The sequence below is a fragment of the Oryzias melastigma genome, linkage group LG17, assembly GCF_002922805.2.
Source record: "Oryzias melastigma strain HK-1 linkage group LG17, ASM292280v2, whole genome shotgun sequence".
Classification (NCBI taxonomy): Eukaryota; Metazoa; Chordata; class Actinopteri; order Beloniformes; family Adrianichthyidae; genus Oryzias; species Oryzias melastigma.
The window spans coordinates 22,044,840-22,070,487 of NC_050528.1; the positions used below are offsets into that span (position 1 = coordinate 22,044,840).

A 25,648-nucleotide genomic window follows, 5' to 3' on the forward strand; every position below is an offset into this window, starting at 1 on the left:
GAAACAATTAAAAGCTCTGATCTGTTTAAGATAAGATGTACAGTTTCCTTTGAGGCAGGTAAACACAAAAAAGGGGCGTGTGTGTACTCTTCTCATTGTGTGTGTGTACATCCGACCTTGTTCCCGGCATTTTCTGCAAGCCAAGTTCTTGTCTCCTGTTTCTGATTGCTGCTGTCAAGGCTGAGTCAGCCCGGTATAGGTCTGTAGGCAAATGCACACAGTGAGTTTGCACACAGCAGTATACTCCTCGAAGAGCATGCAACTCATGTCCCCACTGCGGTATGTGTGCGAATGTGGAGACACCTATCATGCATGTACCTCTGCTAATCCGCATATCCTGGACCGTGTAGATTTGTTAACGGGAAGCAAACATATTGCTCTTAGAGCTTTGACTGACAGAACTCTGATAAGTATGTTGGGTTTATAATCTGTTCTGCTTGAACAAATGGCAATTATGGACTCTTCTGCTTCTAATCTGTCCTCAAATTAAAAGTTTGCCTCCATACTGATGAGTTTTGAGTCGCTTGAAAATGCCATTTTTGTTAGAAGTTTAACATTTGGTAGGGATTTTTTTAGTACAAAATCTGATATATATCATTCAATTCGAAATTCGAAATTATATTCAACAAATTGTGTTGTTTAGAATTATTTTCTAAGCCCTCCAACAGTGAAATGCGCCTTTTTATTGTTGACAGTTTTTTTTATTAGCCGGACCAGGTACAAGTGATCTTAAATGAATAAAACTATAATTGGTAACTAATTAAAAAGAAAACTTTCTATACGTTCTATAACTCAACTTTATGCTAAAAGTCTACAATTTTCTGAATAAACACATTTACTTGTTTGTGATAGTGGGACTGATTGTATTTTGTCTTTTTTTTTATTAATTCCGAAAGCATTAATCAATAATCTTATTTTGTTGTTATGTTGTCAGTAACTGTTGTCAACGATTGACCATTATTTGTATGGTTACGTCCTTTCATGGGGATGGTAGCCTAGTTGCCTCCCGCAAATGTTTGGACCTCTGGGAGACTTTGACATATACGGTTGATGTCTCCATTTGGTCCCTTGAGGGAAAAAAAGGTAGGTATTTATGAAAATGCTATCCTAGGCATGTTTACATTTAAAGTAGGGTCATCTGGACCCCGCAAGACAGCGCGCTGAACTTTTTTTATCTTCACTGGTGTCCGTGGCAGACATGAAATCCTGTCCGCCTTTGTCATGGGAGGGATCACACATCAATATAAGGGTCGGGTCATCTGGACCCCATAGGAGAGCACAAGGAGGAATTAAATCAAATAGGAAAATAAATAGTTTAAAGAAAATAGTAATAATTAATTAAGTAACGTCTGTCTTGTTCCTTGTTTCTCTAAAGTTCGCCAATGTGCTTTCCGAAATTTCTCAAGGTCCGTCACGGAAGGCAATAGATGTTATACAAAGACTGATGCCAGATAACTTCCAAAATATTGGAACAGTTTCTAACAAACATTAATTAATTGATTTGATTAGGGGTGTGCCAAAATCTAGATATTGCGATACATCACAATATTTAGTCCTGCGATTGATTCTCAATGGGATATCACCAAGTATCGATCTTCATTTTCGTTTGAAGAGGCTATAAAACGTTATTTTCGTTATTCTTCGATGAGACGTTCCTTTGGAGGTAGAAAGGGGACATGCGTTGCAAGACTGACTGTCGTGAGCACCAATGTGCCTGGCAGCTACTCGAATTATTACGTTTTTCTTCTGTTGTTTACAACAATTTTGCACTATGTGGTGGCACTGCTGCTAATGTTTACTATTGTTAACACTGAATTTTATAGATAATTCCAATTCAATTGGTGTCGATGCTTACTGATTTGCACAAAAGTGTCTATTATTTGTTGCATAAAATAAGACACAAGTTGTTTATTATGATTGTGTTCAAGCTAAAAAAATAAATGGGGATACATTTTCCCCAAAAATGTGTTCTTCTATATAATGTGAGTTATTAGAGATGATTGTTTACCAATTATTGCAGTATCCCGATATCGTCTAAATCGAGACCCATGTTTCGCAGTTTATCGTGAGGTACCCAGTAATTGCCAGCCCTAAGTTTGATTGTTGAATTGTTGCTTTGTATTGCCATGATTGACGATAAAAAAGTGCATACATTGCATGAACATGCTTTATGTAACGTCAGCCCAATGCTAAAGGATATGATTATGATGTTGTGGTCGATGGGTCCTTTCTTTCTCTTTAAGTTTCCAGTACTGTAACAAGACTGTTTTTGTGATGGACTACTAATTTGTTCAAAGTTTTACCTGCTGGTTTGTAATGGGGAAAAAGACTCTTGTCTGTGGGTTATATGAAAAAAAACAGAAAATGAACCCACAGACTGATTTGGATTCCAGATAGTATAGAACTATAAAACAAGAAAAGTACTCTCTTCTAATGAAATGTCTGTCAGTGAGAAGTTTTTTATGGGGAATTTTCAATCTACCAACACATCAGACAGACGTTTACCACATATTAATTGTAGATTAGAAGAAATATTATACAGAAAGGAAGTGAAAAACATTTACCGACATCTTTTTATAGCACAACGTGTCTGCGCTTTGAGTTCAGTCTGATAATTGCAGGCTGCGTTAGGTCTTTAAAACGCAAAGCTCTTCGGATTCCCCACTGATAGTTGAGGACGGTTCGTTCTACTGTATAATTATTTAGTGCACATGGCCGGTCAATAGTCTGATTGCACCTTCATTGGACGTCAAAAGCAGTTTGCTCGTCTACATCTGATCCAAACGGTTTTCTTTGTCATTCTGTGGCCCTCATCTGTCATCACAGCAGTTAACTGACCTGATCATGTTGGGACAATAGTCTGAGGTCCTATGTGCGATTTAAGACATGCTTGACTGGTAATTGCAGTAATAAGAAGTTCGGATGAATTTAGCAAGTGCTGAGTGAATGCGGATAATCCTTTTTGACATCTTTTTACTGGAAGAGAAGATTTGTCATCATATTGATCGCAAGCTTAGAGTTTTCTGTTGATACCGTATTTCTCGTACTATAAGGCTCACATAGTCCTTGTGCTATCCTTGGTATTGTTGACGTTGGGAGTGGGGTTACCAGGACCCCACAGGACAGAGCACTGAACTTTTTATTTCCATGACTTAGGATTTTCACTGGTTTCCGTGGCAGACATAAAATCCTGTCAACGTTTGTCATGGGAAAGCTAGCACAAGCGTTGAAAACCCCACTTATTTTCAAAAACTGACAGTGCACCTTACAATCTGGAGTACCTGGAGGGATTTTGAGTCTTTTCATAAGTTGCAAACAAGGTTTGGTGTTATTGTAAATACGCTACTGCGGCTAATTTCTATGGGTGTCGGACTATGTTTTTTTGTTACTCATGAGGTAGGAGTTGGTGTAGTCACTGTAACGTTTGCTTTAGTGTTACAGTCTGTTTACTTTTTGCAGACAAGGTTGGGAATTACAGGTAATAGGAAAATACTAATGTGGCCGACATGTAGCTACAAACAAGTTCTAGAGTTACTGTGAACACAGTTATTTATTGATGGGAGTGCTGGGTAGATTGATCCAAAATATGGATAGTATCGATCTGAAGTTGGTATCAGATCGGATCAATACTGGCCTGCAGATATATTGATATTTCTACTCTTGTTTGAAACTTTTCTGTATCAGCAAAAAGGATGCAGCTGAGTCGTTCCCTCACCACTCTCACCAGTCCTGTGAGATCTCAGCAGCAGATCTCACAGTGCATGCATGCATTGTTCACTCCATTTCTACTTTATTTAAATGCTGAGTTTTTTTGGACAAGTTACTTTTCATCTGTTTGTATTAGTCTTTTTAAAGGCTAAGAAGTTGTTAGTTATTCATATTTTTACCAGTTGTTTTTTTTATCTTTAAACATTTTGATTTATTATTGTATCATAGTTACTTCTGTTTTGTTGACTGTTTTGCATTCTCTTCTTCACTTTTTATTTAATTTCAAGAAGTTTTTTTTTTTTTTTTTTTTATAAAATATTTTCCTTTTATGTTTATCCAGCAATTTAAAAAAAAGGAAACTCACAAAAAAAAACATTCACAGTGATTAAAAACAATCGAGATTTTGAGGTTCATTTCAAATCCACCGCATTTATGAAGAATATTGATATTATTATCGTTATCAGCGATAATTACCGCTATCGGATTGAAACCCAAATGCTCAGCATCACTCAGCCCTAAAGTCTTTTGTATTGCTTAATGCGTCTTACAGTATAGTTTACAGACATATAACATACTGTAGGTTTGATAATATAAACATTTTTTTGGCGGTTCGCCTTAGAATCCAATGCTCCCCATAGCGTGGAAAATACAGTACTTCTCTAAAACATTTGAGAAAGCCTGTTGGAAAGCAGGTGATATATCTTCAGAATTTAAAAAAATCAATTAGTAGACTAATTTTTAAAATGTTCTCATACTTGCATTTATATTTTAATCTAGATATTCTAAAAATATTGAGCATTATGATTGAAATTGTGGCCAACCATGAAAATATAAAATTCGTAAAACCATTTCCGAAAAATATATTTTTGTACAGGCACTTTTTGTACGCGACAGAATACCAAAGACGGAATTGAACGCTTGAGCAAAACTCTAAATATTCTTCTCTGTAGAGGATCCAATGCTGTTTCTCTCAACACCTACCTCTTCTGTTTATGGCTCTTTTCTACACAAGTGTACCTAGTCATATTTAGCCCATCTGCACTGCAGCCTTTCATCTGAGAACATCAGTAGTTCCCCCCTAAAATAGCCGTTTGCAGTTTAGACACACACAAGCATTTAAAGTTGTGTCATTGCAGCAGGAACATTTTAAAAAAACATGCCACAAGAAAACCTATAGAAAATGGAATTGGCTATGAAAAATCAACAGACGTCGCATACGATGTTATGGCAGCCACAAAAATACTGTTCATTACATTACATCTGATGTTGAAAGCCAGCAGGGGCCCTATACACGCACACACATACACAAACGCAGACAGACAGACTCACACAGACAGAAAAACTACCCATCTGGGGGCAGGTGTTGCAGTATATGGAGCAGAAATGCAATGTAGCTCCGTTTACTGGCTGTGCCAAGGTTTGAAAAGCAGGGAACAGACACGTGTGGAGAAAAAAGAAAAGAGACAGAAATAGGTTTGAAAAGTGTGTGTTTGTGCGCTTGTGGCCCTCGTTCATCTCCCTGTGGTGGCTCTAACCTTCCCTCTCCCTTTGACTTCGCTAAGTTTGGCTTACGGGCTCACAGCTGGCTTGCCACAGTGTTCACTCATACGACAGCACACACAGAAAAGCGATGTGTGGGTCGAACAGAAACGTCCAATGGTGGATTCTAATGAGGTGGAGAGGTGAGTGAGGACCTGGACGGCTGCTTTGCCCACTTTGAGAAGAGCTAGGGTGCTAATGAGACTGTTGGGGGTGTCTCAAACTTTCTGTGGTTACATGCAAGTCCAAAGCTGTTTACAAATACAAACAAGTTTAGAGCTAAAACTTTTCTGAAGATAAACACATTTATCTTCTGGGTCAACGTAAAAACTGCATTTATTTGGTTTCAGTTTCATTTTATAAGTTTATGTATTATATAAAATTTGAACAGCAGTTGTGTTAAAATGCTGCAAAAATGACCACACAATGCAGATATTAATTACTATTGAAGGTTCATATAATCAAAAAAATACTGCTCAACTTTACATGACCACGATCTGAAACACACCAGATCAGTGCTGTGGATTCAGCTGAGTATCAACGAAACTTTAGAAACAAACATATCCTGTTCCCGTATTCTCATAAGACATGCAGGTAAAATCTTTATTTTCTTTTTATCCATCTTGAATCAGCCTGTAGATCATGTTTAGAGTTTCTCGTGAGCCTACAGCTTCCTTGTACTTCAATAGTTATGCAGCAGTCATGCTGGGTTCTCTACTAAAGACCAGGGAGTTTCAGGTCTTTTGGGGTCACAGCCCTGTAAGGCTCCAATATCTCGCCTATCTTGTTGTCATTTTCCACTCTTCTGTCAGTCTAATATTTCTATAGCTTCTTATTTTTAATCTTTTGGGAGTTTTCTGCCAATTTTAGAATGGTTATGTGTATTTCTTTAAGCTTCCCTCAGTTTGTATTTGGTGAAATTCAAGTAAATTTGTTTGCTACTGATTGATGGATATATTTCAAAGGTTTTTTCATTTAGCTTTAACTGTTATCGTCTATGAAAAATAAAGTGCATGAGAACAGGGATATTTTTCAAAAATCCGTATCCAATTTAGTTTAATTTAGAACATAACAACTTTCAACAAAGTGTTGAGCTTAGAGGAAAAGCAGAATAGAATTTAAAATAAATATTTCAATAAATGTATTTAAACAAAAAACTAGAAATTACTACTACATAAAAGACAGTAAAGTAAACAGAGGAATAAAAATACAGAAAGGAGAAAGCAGACCTTTCCGTTGTCCTAAAGACGGTCATTGCCACCCAGCACATGCAACTATTACAAAAACAATGCATTTTCAAAAGATTAATTAATTAAAACGCAGTAATATAGACTTAATTGTTATTATTCATGTTTTTGAATAAGTTGCACACATCAGAGATTATTGTAGCCCTGAAGCTACGTACACACTCGGCATTTGAGGCACATTCAAGAACAGACTAAACGTGTGATCTTCAACACGTTTAGCACATAATGTTCACAGTGGTCTAAATCTTGCTCCAAGCTTTCTCTTTCACAGCTCTATTCCATAAAGACCATTCTTGTGTCACATAATTCCGGCCGGGCATAAACTACAATTATTAATTTGTCCTCCATGATTCATTTTCAAACGATTGGCGCTTCAGTGAAAGAAAAGGGACCCCATCTATACCTCACTACCAAATCCAAGTCCCTGATTGGTCAAAGTTAGACCTGGTTTGGATTGTACGTAGAGCCTCAAAGCGGTTGTAGAAACATGCGTAGCTATGCATGAATGTGAGAGTTTTGATTGCAGAAACCCAAAAGGCTTGTTTGTTTACATAGACTGTCACTGGAAGTGACCACTTTGACTGCTTTGGTCACTTCATGACCACTACAAGCGTTGCAGAGGGTGGTGTGAATGTAGCTTAAGAGGATTTTGAAACAAAGTTCAAGGAGCGTAATTTGTTGGAGTCGGTGCACATACACTTCAGCATTTCGCACCAAGCCTCTTCCAACTATAGCTGATGGACAAGCGCTAGTAAACAGTAGAAAAAGAAAGAGAGAAGAATCGCCCTCTTGCTTGTCCAATGTGAACACCATGCATTCAAAAACATCCCCAGTGTGGACTTTATTAGCATTAGAGTTGTCTTGAATAATAGATAATGCATTAAACTGTAAAGATGTTCTGAAAGCAGGTTTATTTTTGAAAAACAGTCAGTTTTTTAACATTAGAGTCAAAAGAGATTAGAGAATTCCTCTGCTCTGCAACCGGCCTCTAGTGGGCTTTAGAGGTACTGCAGTAGTTATACTTGGTTTGTTTCAAATTCAATCAAGGAGGGGGGGGTCCAGATTAGGGCTTGCCGGCGTCTGTCACAGCTGTCTGTAATGGCGGCAGAGCACATGCCAGATAGGTCGCCAGCTCACAAACAACCGCACAAATGCTTACTCTTATGGAGCAACTTAGAATCTCAGAAAGATTTTGAGCAGTGGAATGGTGGTCAAGTGCCCTGAGAAATTCCTCACATTCCAAGAGGGAACATGCAAACTCAACTTGTTTATTATTAGTATTTATGCAAAAGAAATTTCTTTGACATCTCAACAAAGATATCCAAATGTTTTATTTTGAATTTAAAATGTGATATTAAAAATGTAATACTTTTTATTTTGTACATGTATTGTCTCCTATTTTATCAATTCAAAAATACATTTTTCTTTTAAATAATGTATAGCCTTAACAGTGGGCAGTTCAATATTAGATGTTTCCTATATTCTCTCTAGCTCAAAATGACTTTGCTTACTTTGGACTGTTTTCTGGGACAGTTTTTGGGTTAAGCACTTTTTGTTTTTTGTGAACTAATTTCACTATCTTGTCATATTGAAGGACAGTTTGTGTCTGCATCTGCTGACATAATAAAGGTTGTTAGTAAGAAGCAACTTCAAAGCAGAGCTGACAGGTAATGTTTGGTTTTGGATATACAAGCAGATTTTTGCTTTTTTACACACTAGGTATGTTAGGTATGATAGTGTTTCATGACAATTGACTAAATTCATTATCAAGGTCAGGCTACTGAAACTCTAATGTCCAAATAGATTCTTCTGCATGTTTGATGGAAACTCGTTCATTTTTTATTATTCTCTTATTTATTCGTTAGTGACATTTAACATGTCTGATCTAAAAGTCAGAATTAAAGACCCTCTCCAATCTTTTGATCTATTGTAAAAGTTGTTTTTCAGCTAGGATTTTAGCCAAAATCAAAAACTTGTCAGATTTTCTTGGACACTTTCTCCATAGCGGTAGTAGTTCATTAGAAATTCACCTCTGAGTTGTGGGTAGGACCCTTCGCAGGGACCAACCTTGCCCCCTTTTCCCCTGTCAAGCAATATTGGAGCTATCCAGTCGTATGAGGAAAATGAAGCAACATGGACGTATTCGCACACGAGTGGTAGCACCACAATAGAGCAGAGCAGAGTGAATACGCCCTTTTTCACACCGCATTTTTTTTGTCTCCTCCTGATTCACAGTGAGTTTTAAAAAGAAATACTCAGAAAAGTAATTTGGAGCTTAATTTTCTTTACATATGTTCTCCATCAGGAGAAAATTTGGTACAAGAACATTCTAAAAAAATATAAAAAACACAATTTTTATTAGTCTGTCTTTAAGAATTTTTCAAAAATAAATAAATAATGTAAAAATAAATGTTTTTTTTTTTCATTTAAAAAATATAAAACTCTTAAGTCTGTGGTATTAAATGTCAAAATGAGGGACCATTTTAAAAGTACATTTTTAAAAAGTCTTACCAAAGCTGACAGGAACATGAAAGAGAAAAACGTTTCACTTGGATGCTCAATTTTGAAGTAAGCTTTATGCATTGTTGGCTTTTTCATAACATGTATTTCAGATTTCGTCAAAGATTTTTTAAATGTTGTTGTGTGCAGCTTTGAGAAAGTGAACAAAAAACTGCAAGTAGGCTTAATAAATAAGTTTAACTCCAACCGTTGCTTCTGCACAATCTCCTGTCAGGGCTTTGAGGGTCATTAAAAAACAAGATCACCTCAGGGTCATACGCTTGACTTTGTTTTATGCAGTATATCTGCAGTATATTTAAAATGCATATATGTGCAGGTCAAATTAGCTGTGCTAGTTTCTCCCCTCCAAGGTAAAAGCATCATTGAAAACAATGCTGGGGTCATGACAAGGGTGAGCAGCCTAAAGGCCCCCGTGACACAGGACAGGTTTCCACTCCTGAGTCTTTGGCCTGTAGGATGAAAAATAATATAAAGGTGTTTTCATATGTATAGCTTGAATTCTTAAACATGTATAACTCATAGATAATTATATTAAAGAACATTCATTTTAATTGTATGCATCTTTATACATATATTTTAGCTAAATTATTTTTAGAAAACTAATACAAATTTCATAGTTCATGAGTTTAGTTTCAATTTTGGTGTACATAACATTTTTAAATGTTATTTTAAATGCACTATCAAGTGAGATATTACACATTTTTTTTATTAATCAAAACGCGTGATCACACCTAGTAAATCAAAAAGAATGATTGTGTTAATGTTTATAAATGCCAATTAATTACACCTTGCGAAGAAACAGTCTTCCACTTTGCCTCAGACGGGGCAGCCTTCCACGTGTGTTACAGCACTTCATCGGCATTATCCGACTTATACCACGGTCGCTTATAAAAGAAAGAAATATTCAATCGATTTTTAGTTCTTTATTTTTGCTATTTCTTTTGGTTTACATTGCGTTTTTTAACAAAAAGTGGACTCTCTCATCCTTGGTCTGGCGCGTTGTCATGGTAACACGACAACACGTCGCTGAGCCTCGACTGCAGCGGCAAAGGAAAGTGATACATATGCTGATCGTCACGAAAGATTAAATAAAGCATCGGTTTAAAGTGGTGCTGCCACAAACGACTTAAAAAAAGTGAAAAAGGCCTAAATTAGCCAAGACAGGTAGCATGTAGCTGAAATATTAGAAAAATTATGGAATAGCCTAAAAAACAAATGTGGTGGAAAAATGTTGAATCCGAAGGAAGAGCAGACACAATTCAAGATTAACACAAGTATTTAATAACAGAACTCAGAAAAATACACGCTGTGCACGGTGGCGCGTAGGGAAGACCCTGTCAGAGTGTTCCAACGAACTGACAAGATTCAGGAGTTTTTATAGGGACCTTCCATAAGTTTGTATCTGGGTCAGCAGAAGCCTCTGCTTCCTGCATTTGTCTCAGGATCAACTCGTTATCTATGTCCTAACAGCAACTACATCTATCTCAGAGTCAGCAGAAGTCTCATCCTGCATTTGTCCCAGGTTAAACGTGTTATCTATGTCATAACAGCAAACACCCCCTAAGTTGGAATTCTAACGAACTGAAGGCTGTTTTAGGCATGTATTCAGAAGGATGTTTTAAAATGCCCACTAGGCTCATTCAAAGGTTACAGCTTCATTGAAAGGTTACATATAAGAATTACATGGAATTAGATTTAAATCAAAAATATTCTCTTACACAAAAAAAAGCTTAAGTTAGCCAAAATAGTTAGCATGTAGCTGAAATATTGGCTAAACTCCAAAATAGCCTATAAACCCTAATAAATGGCAAAATAGTCTAAAAAGCTAGCAGAATGTCAATATAGCTTTCAACTTTACTACACTCTGACTCCATATATTTTAAAGTAACGACTAATCGACTATTAAATTAGTCGTCGACTATTTTAATGGTCGATTAGTCGTCGATTAGTCGACTAATCATGGCAGCCCTAGTTTAAAGAGAAAGTTCACCTCTTACCACTTGTTTTTATCCATATGATGAAGATAAGTTTGTTTTTTTATGTTAAAGCAGCCTAGGCAGTGATGTAAAATATTTGGGTCTCCAGGTTCGTTTCTTATGGCTGTATTTAAGCATCTTTGTTTTCCTGGAGTAATACTGCAGACATAAAAGCCTTTAGAGTTCTGTGCTTATCTCACTGTTCATGTTCTTTGTGGACACAATGTACACTTCTGGGTTAACACTTAAGACATTTAAAAATGAAGGAAACATTTTCTCTCTGGCCTGTTTTTGTTCAAAAGCCCCATATAGTCATATAAAACTTACCTAGTAAAACATTACAATTAATTGTGATTAATCCCAATCCAAAGTGGGATTATTCTGATTTTTAAAAAATTGAATGGATTTACAGTATAAATATAAAATAAACATTCTTAGATTACAATTGTGTGATTTCATATTATGATTATTTACGGATAATAAGTGACCGGCACTGAAAAAAGGAAAAAAAAAATAATCAAGATGATTTTCTTTCCAGGTTTGCAGTTAATTAGTTTTTTTTTTTTTAATAGATTCCCAGCTCTAATAAAAACATAAAACTTAGTGAATTATGTTTATATAGTGTATGAAAAAATATACACAGTGTGTATAAATGAATAAATATATATATATGGTGTGTATATGTAAGGAATAATGCCCGATGAAGTGTGCATTATCAGAAATTAACTCACGACATGGAAGCCTGAACCATTCTCCATTTTGTGTCAGACGGTTACCTCCATGAAGTGCATTGATTTCTAATAATGGAAACTTCGAAGGGCATTTAACTGCTTATACCATCATCACTTACAAAAGAAATGAAAGGATTTGTATTTGGACCCCAATGAACACAGGCATGGAATGGGTAAATAAAGGGTTTATTTGGCTCAGGCAGGACGAAGAATTCTGGGGTGACAGGAGAGAAGTTAGGAACGCAGGCAGGAGGAGACACGTGGAATCAGACAGGAACAGGCTAGGATCTTACTTGGCGATGACAACTCGTAAACGGTGATCAACAGATGGTGCTATAGTGGAGGGGTGCACGGCAGAGGGCTGACGTTGAGGTGAGGGTGGTGCCTGAGGATCTCCTTCAGGCTGTCTGAGTAGAATGAGGAAATGGCAGGCGGCAATGGTGCTGGGGTAAGACTCATTGATTGGAAAGTTCCAGTGCAGGGGATTTCTCAGAGACAGATTTACAAATCAGTTCCAAAGGTTCTCATGAACAGGGTCGTTGAGACAGACACAGGGCAGCAGCTCCTAATAAAGAGAGGTAAACAGGTGTCGCTAGTTCCCCACAGACTGTGTGGACGAGGGGGGTGCGTATCCATGACAAGAAATAAATATTCAATCAATATTCAATACTTTATTTCTGCGGCTTAGATTGCTTTTCACAAAAAGCCGACTATTTGATACGTGATGTGGCTTATTGTCACAACAAAATGACACCACGCCACTGAGCCGGCTGAGCCGACACTGGTACCCCGGTGGGGTTGACTAAGTTGTCAATATGATTTCCTTCACCTTACAAAAGAAAAGCGATATCTATGCCGATCGTCACAATAGGTTAAATAACGCATCAGTTCAAGGAGAAAGTTCACCACTTCCCGCTTGTTTTTGTTCAGAAGATAGCGCTAAAGTATTTTTTAACGAAACCTGCACAGTGATACAGAGCATTTGGGCTATGTGACCAGAACTCCTTTTTTAGGTGTGGTATATTATTTTTATTCCACACCCAGCAGCCAACTAGACCATGGTAAAAAATATATATATATATATATATATATATATATATATATATATATATATATAAATTGTACAATACCACTCAATAATTTTGCATGTATTGTTTCTTTAGCAGGACCATATTAATTACCCAGAATATGTTTTTTTTAATTAAATGCACTATAGCTTCACAATCTATTATTAGCAAAATTAACAAATGACACAATTTTGGCAAAAGCATAAAGATTTCAACACTTACAGTTTCCATGACAGCAGTCTGCATTCTTTACAATTACAGGTTATTGTGCTGCCAGGTTGTTAAAAAAAAAAGGGAAAGGTTATACTAAACTCTGAAACTGGGTGCTGACAAAAGGCTGATGAGGCTTATTCAGGAGCTTTGTCCTGAATTTGCAGAAAGCAAAAACCAGGGGAGAGAAGAGCTGATGACAACGCTTGTTCAGCCAGCGTGTTCTCTGTGCGAGTAAGGAAATAAGTGGAGGTTTAAAGCTGATAAAACTTGTTGAGACTGCATGTGTGTGATGTGTGCATTTGCAGTACAGTGTCAGGAGGAAGGAAGACTACATGTAGATTATGCTCCTTAACAATAGCTAAAGCGAAGATGCCTAAAATATGAGTAAAGAAGAGATTAGTTTTAGACTTTTTTTTTCTTTTGTATAAGCATCAAAAGCATCATTCTTTTAAAGGTCTGCTTCTATAATCTTATGTATTGTTGCAGAATTTCTTGCATGAATATGCAGCAGTCACAATGAATTTGAACAGATCTATTTCTGTTCCCTCTTGTCTTTTTTACATTGTTTTGATCAAACCCCCAACTAACATGTGCAGGTGTGACTTGTGTTGTCTTTTTTGTAGAAAAAAAGGGGTTGAACATGCGATTACTGATCCGATCCATAACTTTATTGAACTATGAAGAATGTTTGAGCTGTTTTGTTTAGTATTTAAAATACCCAGAAGAATCTTTGATGTTTTCAGCAGACTCCTTCTCATAAGACAAACAAAAAAAATATATATTTAAGATTGAGCTTTTTGGAATATTTTACTATGATAAATGATATATAGAGCTTTACTACCTTCATTGAAGGCCAAAAGCTCTTCACAGTCATTGTCCCATACACACACATTCACAACTCACTCTTCTCCCAAACATTTTGGTGCAAATCTATAACCAACAGGAGCAGTGCCTTGCCCGAGGAATTTTAACACAGAGAACCGAATCTGCTCTTTCATTTAAAGGTTGACCGGTCTAACTCTACACCAAAGCAGCCCGTTATGTAGCTGTTTTTGTAAAACTGAGTCAAAACCTCCAGGCTTCGTTTTTCCCCTTCAGAATAAGCTAGAGTTACGTTAATTGCATCAACTGTTGAAGAGTTACCATAACCAAAAGAAAGTTTTAGCTCCAGTATTAAAACCAAGTAATGTTTTCAGTAGTTTTGTCAGTGAGTGGAACTTCTGTCGGAGTTTCTGAAGGGAAAAAGCTCTCGCTAGTCTTATTTTGAAAACCGGAAGCCTCACCTTCACAAAGATGTGTTTACTTCCGGTAACTGAACCGCTGCTCTTTTGGCTTTTTTTAGTTTGTTAACTTAAAATCCTACATCAATCTGTGTTTCATAAGAAAAATAAATCGTCCCCAGATCATATTTTCCTACACTCTACTATATTTATAAAGATCGCAAATCAGTGATCTTAGACATCACAAACATTCGTACTCGAATTTTCAGGAGCAAATCGCGAGTACCCGAAACTCTTCAAAATTACTCAGTACTATTAAATTGGTGTTTCAAAAACAATAAATAGTTTTATCAGTATGAATATTCTTTTTCTTTGATCCACCTCAATGTTAACAGTCAGTTTCTTGGGGGTGAAAAGTCTACAAACAGCCCAACAAGTCAAAGGGGCTTTTTGAATTTCAGCTCCACAGCTGATGTTTGGAAATACTGCAGCTTGGGCCTACTATTCACACACCATTTGCTCATGCTGCTGCTGGCATCAATGGATGCCATGTCTGCGCACATAGATATTCTCTTGTGTGTGTGTTTGAGTAGTGGGGGAGTGCGGCGGTCAGAGGATGCAGGTGAACAGCTTGCAAGCGCCAACAGTTCCGCGGGCCAGTCTCGCGCATCACTTGACTGCCATACCCCGATGAAGTCCTACGCACAAGTGAACTCGTTAGGCAAATGGGTGAACAAGCAGAGGAGAGCAGCATGGGCGCACGTGGCTGCTGCTGCAGCTCCTGCTGGACCTGCCTCCCTGCATGGAGCAGTCAGCCATCATTGCTCCTCTGTCTCTAAATCTGTCTCTTCCTTTCAAAGCTCTCAGTATCCGTCGCTATTTCAGTCCGTCTCTTCCCATTTCTCTCATCCGCCCAAGCTCACGCAAGACCATTGTTTATTCAGAGAACAGCCTATTTCAGAATTGGATTGGGAGATTATCTTCCTAATGCCTTAACAGGAAACGGTGTTCCAAAACTTTGCTGAAAATGGACAATAGATTAGACAGTCAAAAAACGATTTTAGGTATCTGACAGAAAGACATTAAAGTGTTACTTTAGTGGATAGAATTTACATTATACATAAATATAATTACAAATGTTGATCCTTCTTTCACATCACACTGTTTTCACTAAAAAATGTGTTGAAGTAAAGAGCTTGATAATAAAAAAGATGCATCGCATTCATATGTTTTTCTGAAAGTTTTTTTTTTTCAAATTTTAATTTTTTTTATTAATTTGACTCCTAATGTTCACCCTTTGGAATAGTTCGACTCCGTTTTTACTTGTGGAAACCGAACCGTATGCGATGTTCACATCTGGCATGTGGTGTGTTTATGGTGTTTATGCTGGACAAACAGGGAGGGACTTCTTCCCCTTTTTTTCTACTGTTTACTAGCTCAGTTACCAGTTGAAAGAGGCTTGGTACAAAATGTCAAAGCGGTGCAAATCTTATGAATCTTGCTCCAGACTTTTTCTTTCACTGCTCTATTCCGATAAATGAAAGACTTGGTGTCGTATAGCCCCGTCTGCACACAAACCGCATTTATGTGCATGTTTATGCCTATAAAAATGGACGCCATTCATACATTACTACCAAATCCAAGTCCCTGATTGGTCAAAGTTTAACCCGGTTTAACTTAACTTTGCACAGAGAGCCTAAAAATGTTAATAAAAATGTGCGTAGCTACCCGGTAAGGCAGGAGTTTTGAACGTGGAAGTCCATAACGTGCATTTACATGAGTTAACATAGACTTTAATTGAAAGTGGTCTCTTAAATGCATGTTGCCGAGGGGCGTGTGAATATAGCTTTGATTTTTCTGGCTCCAATACCCCTGCAGCACGAGGGAAATGAATGTGTTGTGAATAGTAAAAGTACAAATGTCTGACATCAAAGACCCAGTTTAAACCTTTAACACTGGAGCTTTAGTTCTAGGATTGACATTCTTTCGACGGTCATAACTTTAACGGATTACACAAATAACAGAATTCCAGCAGATCCTGAAGCAGAGAAAAGCAACCGTGTGTTGAGTGAAGTGCTTAAGCAATCAACATAAATCAGCTAATTCTGATGTGGAGAAAAGCCGCTTTTCGCTACGTCAGAATCAGCTGACTCAAGTTGATTGCATAAATGGTTGAAGTTTTATGGTATGTCAAAGAGGTCTCACTGGTGACATCTCTGGTGTTTAAGTGCCAGTTTTCTGTTTTTCCTCCTGTCTAAAACAAGCGAAAAATGACCAAATCTAAAAATAGCTACAAATAATGTAAAGAACTATATATAGAAAAAATGTATAATTTTGATAAACATTTTTCCACATACATTTTTTCAAGTAAACCAAACAACATCAACTGTTTTGATGTGACAATTGTTGTGGTGGATTGGCTATTTAATGTGTATAAATTGGCTCCCAGGTGTTGCTGTTTTATGAAAAAAATTGTTTAATAATAAGGATTCATGGAACAAAAATGTAAAAAAACAGAATTTAAAGAACAATGTCATCACTTTTTGAGAGAGCACAACATGAAATTGAGTTTTTTAGGCTTTGTTTGGTACGAAAATTACGAGGAAATGAAAAAAAAATCCTTTTGTCAGTTGTAGATTTAACAAAAAACAGTAAAAAAGCCAAGATGGCCACATTTATTTGAAACAGTGGTCCCTCCTTTATCATGGCGGTTATGGTCTAGGCATAATCCACAATCAGTGAAATCTACAATACAGAATTATAGATGTTTTAAGGCTGTAAAAAACCTCACTTCACTCTTTATACACTCTTCTCAGACACTTTCACAGTTTTCTACATTTTTTACACTCTCAAAGTTCTTACTGAAAAAAAATTACAATAAAAAAGCCCAGTATTATAGAATGAAAGAGATCAAATTACACTAAACTCATTCTGTACGGAGGACATGCCATGAAACAGATTGACAAGGTGTAGAGCCAATTGGGATGCAAACACAGTACAATGTGTTAAAAAGAAAAAAAAGTAAATAAATAAAATAGAAAAAAATCTGCAAAACAGCAAGACCACAAAATGTGAACTACAAAATACAGTGGGACTACAGAACATGATCTGTTGAATCATTCTAAGACTGTAATTATCCTGAGGATACTTTGTTTTAACTACTTTTTCCTTTACCACCTATTAAAGTTAGACACAAATATGCACATTCGTACCCCCAAAGACAAATACAAGTTCAGTGTTGCCTAATGTTATTTTGTCACCTAACTGTTGTAGCCAGGATCCCCTTGGGTAGGAAATAACTACTTTATCACCAAACTATTTGGGCAAGTCTAACTGGTTAGCTCAGGTGGAGACCCAACAGAAGATCTCTGAGCCTTAGAACACGGATCTTTTTTAGCGTTCAAGGTAAAACTTTGGTGCTACTTATTACCAGTATAAATGCAGGAGAACAGTACAGCTAAAGTAAAAGATGATGGAAAGTGATGAAAATAATTGGCAGAATTTGGGGAATATTTCAGTAGAAAAACAATGAAATGGAAGAAAAAATCCAAAGTTTAATGAAAAAGACAATATTTCAGCAGTAATGAGAAGATGCAAACGCATATCGATTTTATTTAAAAGACTATACACTCACATTAGGTTAAAAACAGGGTTGTTTCTTCCTTGTCCTTCTCCCATTCCTCATACATCCTTTTGGTTAGTTCTATGCAACCTCCAAATAGTTGTTTTAACTGTTTGAAATTGTCTTGGCAGTTTGGTCCAGCGTTCCAAAACCAACCCCATCGAATCATCTTTTGGTGTTTCCCGGCCAATCAAAAACCACACTATGCTGGTTTCATTGAGCCCAAAGCGTAAAGTTCAATAAATCCTGGATGTCCAAATAGCCCACCCTTCATGTGACAGCAGCATACTTTCTTTCATCCTCCTCCTCCTCTTTCCTCCTCCCGACACCCCAGCCTTTGGATTCAATTAATCAGCCGTGGAGGGGGATTTATTCAAACCCTGCCCAATGGGATTCTTTGCTATGTGGCCCCAGTGGTAGCAGGTTGAGAAGCCATGGTCAACACTGTCTTTAGGCCCATTACTCTCACCTCACAGCCCACTCATAAAAGATGCTTTGAGCTGCCCAGTTTTTGGGGGATCCGGTGAGCTTTTTGTACCATAATAGCCGAAGGGACTCGGTCCCCACAGACAGACATGTTTACTAAACTCGGCTTAGGTGGGGCAGGGGGGGATTATGCGTGCCACTTTGAAGACATCAAAGCTTTAGCTGGGAAACTTCTATAATGTGACACTTTGTTTTGCTCGTTTATGAAAAAAATACCTTAAAAATTTACCTTATGAAACACAAAAAGATATAAGACCAGTTGTGATGAAGTGACTTAATCTTTTCATACTATCCCAATTTTAGTAACGTAAAATAAACAGTCTAATACCGCTAACCCAGATTAAAAAGTGCACCAAACTATAAAGCGCATTGAGCAAAAAACTGGGTTACTAACTATAGTAACTACAACACGTTAGCCACATTTGAAGCGTTAGCATAATAAAAAATACCTGTAACTTCCTCCTAGTTTGCAGTACTTTAAAAACAGACTGATACAGCTAAAACAAATGTTACTGTGACAAGCTACCCCTCAACCTTTTTATTAACGTAAAATAAATAGTCTAACACTGCTACATGTTAGCTGGGTTAGCATTACAGTCCAACACCATGACAAGTTAGCCACATTAGAAGCGTTAGCATATTAACAATATTTGTAATTCCCAACTTTGTTTGTAACAATTTAAAAACAGACTAATATCGCTAAAGCAAATCTTATTGTGACTAAGCTATCTCCCAACCTAATAATATATAAGAAGAAGAAAGACAATCCGGCACCGCTGCATATTAGCCGCATTAGCGTGTTTACAATAACACTCAACCTTGTTAGTAACGTGTAAAAAAAACAAACAAAAAAACTGTTCAACACCGCTACACATTAGCAACGTTAGAAATGTTAGCATATTAACAACACCTGTAACTCCCAACCATGTGAGTTACATTTAAAAAAAACACTGCCAGTAACATATATAAACGGTAAGGATGTAACGATTGAAACTTGTCAATATGTTCCTGGACACAGAAAATAAAAAAATCGATTTGACAGCTTTCCATGCAGGCACGCCTGTCTGTGAGTGTAGGTGCTTACAGACTGGCCGTGCAATCAAGCGGACACTTTCAATGAAAAGTCAATGCAAGCACGCACACACCAGAATTCCTGGCCTTCGCTTGAGGTTTGCATGTGAGTGCGCGTTGCTACGCATGTTTTTCAGGCTGTCACTGAGCGCGTGCCGAATGTTTTAGCCCGGTTCTAGGTGCTTACACACCGGCTGTGTACAGGAACGCGCTCTACGCAGGTTTATAAATGTGTCCTCAGCAGGTGGTATCCACACCGGAGCATCGCGCTCACACAAGTGTCGGCAGGGAGGAGAATCTTCTTCTATTGTGTTTTTACTGTTCATTAGCGCTCCTACAACAGAGAGAATCTTGGAGCAAAAAGTCAAAGCAGATGAAAATTCCCTAAGTCTTGCTCCAGGGTTTTTTTTTCACAACTCCATGCTTCGTAGCGGCTCAGAGGAGAACGAGTAAGCAGTGCAGCTGCACAGCGGGTCATGCATGGAGCCTCCGTCAGAACACTGTTGGCTAAGATGACCAAAGTTCTCCCTAACTTCACTGCTATAGATTCTAGTTCAGCGACCTGAAGGATCAGAGTGATGCGTACAACGCTTTGAAAAAAGGCCAACGTCGTGGGGGATGAGCAGCAAAATGCATCTTTAGTCCTGCGTTTGAGAGAAAGGAGCTGCAGTGCAGACTGTCATGTAAAGCATCTTAGCCACATTCAAGTACTCTCCATCACCCTGTCATCACTCTGAAAGGTTTCTGGAAAGAATTGTTTCTTTTCCCCTTTATTTCTGAAGCTCCTGTTTAAGCACCGTTCAGGCTCCTGAACCGTTTAAAAGCTAGATTTAGCAATGTTGGAAATAAACAGACCTTTATTTTCTCAATCATACTTTTATAACCTTATTGGTTAAGGTAAGTTCTATTTTTATTTTATACTGAAAAATATTTTGTTGTGGAAATCAGATAATATTGAGTGTTCCCTTTGAACAGAAATTTCTTAATTTACCAAAAGAAAAGCTGCATTAATTTGTTTGGTTAAAAGCAACTTCGATATGAAATATATTTGCAGTGCGATCATTAAATAAAATCAATTGTTCCATTTTATTACAATGAAAGACGTATTTTTATTCAGGCAGAGTTTTTCTAAATCAAACTCTTAATAAAAAAGAGAAAAATTGTTCTGATACAGACTTAGGACCTATAACGATACGTATTGTATCGTAAGACACGTATCAGGGTACAAAACAAACAAAAAAACCTAACCAGAAACAACTTTATTGGTGTAGACCTTTAAAACATTGGAGGAATTTATCAATTTCTAGATTGGAATAGATTCTGCAGCTGGTGGCTCCAACCTCGCTAAAATCAAACGCCTATAGATCTAATAACCTGTTTATCCGAGAAAAGCTGGTCATTTTTACCTGTCTTATTTTTCCAGGTGCACCACAAAACACTTTTTGTGCATTCAGCAAACTTCCTCTATACGCTCGCACAGAGGGACTCTTTTCCCTGAGAAAGCTTGTTGAGCTGTCAGTAAAATGCCATCACCCTACAGGAGGTGTCTTTAAATAAAACTCTTTCAGACAGGAAATGACATGCACAGTAAGCAGTTGCACGATATTAACAAATCCTTTTCAGCAGAAGAGATTATCAGGTCTTTGCAGAGCTCCACACTTCACCAACTGCTTTCTTGCTCCAATTATATGAGCGTTTATGACAAATACAGCCAGAAAGAGCTGGAAATAATGGAGGGAGTTGTCAAAAATAAGAGAGGTGCAAATGCATGCATGGCTTTTTGAGACCGGGGAAGGCAGTTTTGAATGTGCGCAGGGTAGGTATGTGTGTTTGTGTCTCTGCACCCTGAAAGGAATGTTGTTGTCTGCGCCGCATCGCAAAAGGACGACGCTTCATGCTCTGCAGAGCTGGTTTCAGCTGTCAGGAGACCATTTGAGAAGTCCAAGCTGTGCATGTCAAACAGTTGGGGGCTTCCTGTAGATTTTAGGGCTGCATGATATGAGGAAAACTTGTGATGAACAAATAACGAAACAAAACACAAATAATACATCAATTTCATTTCACTACAACAGTTTAATTTAAATAATAGTAATCGTAACTTAAATTATATTCCAAATTACCCTCGTCTAAAGCTACGGTCACACATACACCTCCTGCTGTGTGATGGGGAGGCATCGGCAGAATCTAAAAGATTTCTATTTCTTTTTTTAATCATTGGCGTAGTCATGAATGTAATGCCCGGCGTGCAAATGGCCCACTTTTTATATATCCACGGGTCGGACTTCATGATATTAGAAAAACATACGATGTGCAATATTAGTTATCAGTATTGCAAAAACAATATGACTTGTGATACATGACTGTAGTCAAACAACTAATACAGCATCTCCATTTCACTGCATCTGTTTTATTTAAATTATTTCAACAGAACTTAAATTGTACTCCAAATGACCCACGTCTACATAAGGGGGCGAGTATCTAAAATTAAAGATGTCCGTCCAATTGGTCAAATGCAAAAGGGGCTTTAATTTAGTTTGTTAAACACGTCAAGCTGCCTTAAGATTGTTTTTGCTTGTATAAAGTTCCCCTCTGATGAAAATTATGTTTTTGAGTTTTTCACATGAATGTGGAACATTTTTCTTATGAAAGAGAACAAATGTAATAAGAAATAATTTCATTTTTGCATTTCAGAGTATTTCTCCTTTTAAGTGGCTGTCAATCAAACTGAAACGCCACGCCCCCAAAGAGGAGATTTTGGAAGCAGAGGCATCAGATCAACATTAAAAATGGCTTTTTAAGACATTTTGGTTGTGGGATTTTGATTAAAAACTTAATAAACTTAATTTTTTAAATTAAAAATAATTGTCATAAGGGGACTTTAAGGTAACCATTTATTGCAATTTAAACCGATTTCTGATACATACATTGCACAGGTTGATATTGCGATAAGGATTCATTTACAATGTATTGTGTAGCCCTACCCCCAGGCTACTTGGCGGCTGTTGGCACCCGATATGGACGGCCGCCATCCGGAGACATTTACACATCATCCAGTCAGAGCTGCTGCCGGACGGCAATTGGGCTGCCAATGTCACCCAATTCTGAAATGGCGTCATCCCCTCCTGTCACTGGACTTCCATCACGCAACCTCAAAATGTGCCCGGGCAACCACTGACCGACATAAATTATCTGCCGCCTCCTGGCTACAAATGCCGCCATGCGAATTTGATGAAAAACTTTCCTTCAGGTTGACTGAGCAGTTTCATTTTTGGGATGTCACCGTAGTTTAATATAAAAGTGCACCATTCGATTGGTTAATGATGTACAGGGGTGCATCTCATTGATCCTTGAAGCTGCCATGAGATTGTATCAGCATGTGTGGAAACATTTAAAGTAACTTTTACTGCAATTTACTCTACTTTTTGCAATTTTCCATTTTCTTACATAAACCATAGTTGAAAATAAAAGAAAACTACTCTAATTTATCATGTGTCATCATATTTTGATCTATTTTTTATGACAAACACTTTTCATTGAGTTTATTATTTAAGGTAAAAACTACCTAGCAAAGTGATGGTGTAACTTTTTATAGTGAAAGTGTTCGAGGGTTAAAAAAAAATCTACAACTTGTGGCACCTTAGTGTTATTGAGAAGTCCAGGCTGGTCTTTAGTGCCTAAAGCACAACAAAAAGAAAGGTGAAGGACTTATTATTATTGAAAGTTTTTTTTTTTTTTTTTACTCCATTCACGCCTTCAAACTGTATATTTATCTATGATTTTTCTCAGGTCCCGTATAAATGAATTGATAATCCTCCTTTATGTCACTTCAGCGTCCAACCGTCTAAACCTGCATGAAGTGGATAACAAGCTCATCTGGTATTTACAGTTCAGAATCTGAGTAGACATTTGTTTATTCAACTTAGTGAAGGGGCTTGTGTTTTTTTTACCCCTGATGGACTGGGAGTCGTTCAAAAGAAATAAGCAAAAAATAATAAATAATTTATTTCATTCAAAAGATTCATTTGTTTGATATCAAGTTTCCCCAATGATATATAAAGTAAGAATTTTTAGTTCTTATAAAATAAAATAAAATCCATATTACATCTGTGTTAAATACATGTGTCTTATTGTTGAATAAATGCCTATAAAATTACTTCAATTTACCATCAACTTGAAAGCAAAAACATGAGCAGCTTGGGAAAAGTATGACTTTCTGCATAAAGATCACCTGTGGGTTCTAAGAAACATATTTGTAATTGATGTTCTGCCTTTAAAGGCTGTTTTTATGCATTTTGTGTGGTGTTGGTGCAAAGGAGACCTTCACATTTTACCATCTTGTTTTATGTAAACCTAAAATCTTCCATGTGACATAGAATCACAGCATTCTCTCAGAAGAAATAAATACTGGAATTAGTAATTTTGGTATGAAATGTGATCTCAGATACTTGATCAAATTATTCACCAGTTGACGTTCCTGCAGTATGATTAGCCTGATCCCTTTTTGATCAAAGGTGATGAATTTGGGACAAGGAAACGTTGTAGTTGGTGTTGCTTCTTTTCCTTCCAGGCCTTTGTTTTCCTAATGAAGCAAAAGCACAGACATGAGCTCCACTCAGACATGAGGTCAGCACTCGCACTTTGAGAGTCCTTGGAGAGATAGGAAAGTTGCAAACTAAGGGAGGGGGATATGTGTGGCCTTACATAAAGCACAGATGGTCCCGGGGTGTCATGTGACAGAAATGGAAGGAGAGAAGGTTGAAAGAGTCTGACAAACTGAAGTCAGTCAAGGACGTCAAAAGGCAGGAAGAGATTATTGTCCTTGATTTGTTGCAATATTAATATCGAATGTGGAAAATGTACATTTGTTTTTAATCATGTAATTAAATAAATAAGCAATTAAGTTTCAACTATTGATTTTGTACTTATATCCAAAGTTTGTACAAACTTTTGGTTCCAAAAACTCAATAAAAACAATGACAGTAAGCCAATCTAAAGACTTCAAATTTGCAAATTGAAAAACAAATTATGATTGTTTTATTCCTGTATTTTTTTAAGCTTTTTTAACCTTTCTGTGCTTAAAGATCCATACTGATGAAAATAGTATTTTTGGTGTTTTTAAAGTGTTTTTGTGGCATTTTTATCATGATGGAGGACATATCGTTGTGACTCAAGAGCAGACAAAAAGATTTTAGATCTGTTAAGTTGAAAATATGATCCATTCTGATGCATTCACTTTTACACGACTAGACCCATGTACGTCTTTGTTTTCCTCGTCCAATCTGCCATCTGGCTCAAAACTGTGCAGCGAGATAGTTCCAATATTGCTCACCGTTTTTGTTGCGCCGGTAATGCTAGGTTAATGGTGTGAGGGCTGTAAGCTAGTGGGAGATTGTATAAACATAGTTTTCAGTAAGGGGGAGGGGAAGAGTGGGCGGGGTTGATTTTACAAGAGATCAAAAGATGATCAGTGAATTTTTAACAAAAAGCTTTCTTGACGTCTGAGGTGCATTTTAAAGTTTAGCTAGCTGAACTGAAAACTGAAAAGACTAGACTGTATTAAGTTACAAATCCTACAAATTCGAACCTTTCACAGAATTTTGTACACCTAGTTATTGGCATCACAAACTTTATAGTTTTTGTCTTGTGATGTAGATTCTAAACTTAATTCTACTAAAAAAAACTTAGCCTGTGGTTTCAGCTGGAGTATTATTTTCACAGATAAGATAAACATTAGGAATAACTATATTTTCTACTACTTTTTCAAGAAACCTAATAATCCAGAGTGCCTTATACATTCTAGTCGACGATGTTACAATGATTTTATGATTTTGAAAGGTGCATGGCGCTCTGTCAAAGTGTCAGACTGTTTTGTTTTACAAGTTCCAAAAAAGTTTGGGTGCTATTTTGAAAAAGCTAACATGGCTAACGTAAAGCGGTGCCGAAATGCATTTTTGTTTTTCGTGTTAGTAACAAAATTAGGAGTTAGCATAGTCACAGGGACTCATCAGACTACAATAGTTAAAGACAGTTCAAAGTCCCACTCCAAATGTGTTTTTTCTATCATATAATCATTGCCAGTGGTCTCCTCATGATTTTGGAGTTTTTGGCTTAAATCAAAAAGCCTGTGCTGTTTCCCTGGAAATATTTTCTGGAGCTCATTAGAAATTCACCTCTGGGTTGTAGGCGGGACTAATTTCCCATCAGCCCTTTATTTACACTCTCCCTGGCCAGCTTATACCCCTTTGCGC

The 25,648-nt window shown here is 37.1% G+C and overlaps 1 protein-coding gene across 3 annotated transcripts in view; it reads left to right on the forward strand.

Moving 5' to 3' along the window:
* The window catches only part of slc6a9 (solute carrier family 6 member 9), a 95,428-nt gene that overhangs the window by 39,012 nt on the left and 30,768 nt on the right, over positions 1–25,648 (forward strand). The gene's annotated exons all lie outside the window — the stretch shown is intronic.